We start from the raw sequence: 1,660 nt of genomic DNA on the forward strand, positions 1-1,660 counted from the left end.
AGCCCTGGCTGTCCTGGAACTCACTTTGTAGACCAGGCTGGCCTCGAACTCAGAAATCCGCCTGCCTCTGCCTCCCGAGTGCTGGGATTAAAGGCATTCCCCACCACTGCCCGGCCACTGATAAGAGTTTTAACATAATCGTGTGATCTCGGTTTTTATAATTTCGGGATCCACTCGAAGAAGACTCTTGTGCTAAGCAGCGTTCCTTTGCGGGAAGTTCTCAAAACCTACCGGGAAACAAGGAAAGATGTTATTGATGAGAGACACAGAGGTGAGAACGGGAGCATAACCCTGCGCTGGGCTGCAGCAAAGTCAAAAGACAGCAGCACCGCTTTGGGAATGTTAGGCAGAGCCAGAGTTTGCTGGGGTTTTTTTTTTCTTAGTAGTGGTGAAATAATGCATTTCCTGAGACTTAGCACAAGTTCTGTGGCAGTTAGGACATTTGTATTATTGTAAGACCACCACTGCCGCCCATTTCTAAAGATTTATTTATTATACGTAAGCACACTGTAGCTGTCTTCAGACACTCTAGAAGAGGACGTCAGATCTCGTTACGGGTGGTTGTGAGCCACCATGTGGTTGCTGGGATTTGAACTCAGGTCCTCTGGAAGAGCAGTCAGTGCTCTCACCCGCTGAGCCATCTCTCCAGCCCCACATTACATTTTCTGTCTCTTTCTGTTGTTTTTGAATGTTCTAGAAAACTTATATAAGAGAGATCATGTGATTGTTCCTTGTGACAGCTCACTTCCTTTAGCTTGTTTTGAAGGCCTTGACCCCTCCCTACAGTTTGATATTTTTCTTATTGAAATTTTCACTGTAAACTGCGTGGTGGTGGTGGTGTATGCCTTTAATCCCAGTACTTGGGAGGCAGAAGCAGGCAGATCTCTGTGAGTTCGAGGCCAGCCTGGTCTTGAAAGCCAGTTCCAGAATAGCTAGGGCTACACAGAGAGACCCTGTCTTGAAAATCCAATATATGTATATTTCACTGTTTAAATTCATTGTACCTAACCTTGTGTCACATAAGGATGAGTTCGCATAAGTGTCTGTCATAGATTGAGCAACCCCCCAACCCCCTCTCACACTCATGTCCTTTGTTCTCTAGAGCAGTGGTTCACAGCCTTCCTCATGCTGTGGCCTTTTATTACAGTTCCTCATGCTGTGGTGACCCAACCATAACATTATTTTGTTGCTACTTCATGACTGTAATGTAAGCATCTGATATGGGGATCGAGACACATAGGTTGAGAACCACTGCCCTGGATACTTTTGCTTCTCTTTTCATATCTTGCGTGTGTTTGTGTGTGTGCGTGCGTGCGTGCGTGTATGCATGTATGTGTGATTTTTACATCTATCTTATAAAACTTAGGAGCTAAGAATGAGAGAAAAATACAGTATTTGAGACTGGCTTAATTCTCTTAATGATTCTCTCTAGTTATAGCTGTTTTCCTGCAAACGATATAACTTTGTTTTTAAGGGCTGAAAAAACAAATGCCCTGGTGTCCATGGAGCCCAATCTTCTCCCTTTTCCTGCTCTTGGTCACTGAGGCTGGTCCCTCAACTCAGCTGTTTTTTTTTGTTTTTCGAGACAGGGTTTCTCTGTGTAGCCCTGGCTGTCCTGGAACTCACTTTGTAGACCAGGCTGGCCTCGAACTCAGAAATC

General features: G+C 44.9%; 1 protein-coding gene across 5 annotated transcripts in view; it reads left to right on the top strand.

Annotated features, from left to right (window-relative positions):
* Tmem94 (transmembrane protein 94) overlaps window positions 1–1,660 on the top strand; it is a 35,889-nt gene that overhangs the window by 2,006 nt on the left and 32,223 nt on the right. The window lies entirely within an intron of this gene.

Source organism: Mus caroli, chromosome 11 (assembly GCF_900094665.2).
Source record: "Mus caroli chromosome 11, CAROLI_EIJ_v1.1, whole genome shotgun sequence".
Lineage (NCBI taxonomy): Eukaryota > Metazoa > Chordata > Mammalia > Rodentia > Muridae > Mus > Mus caroli.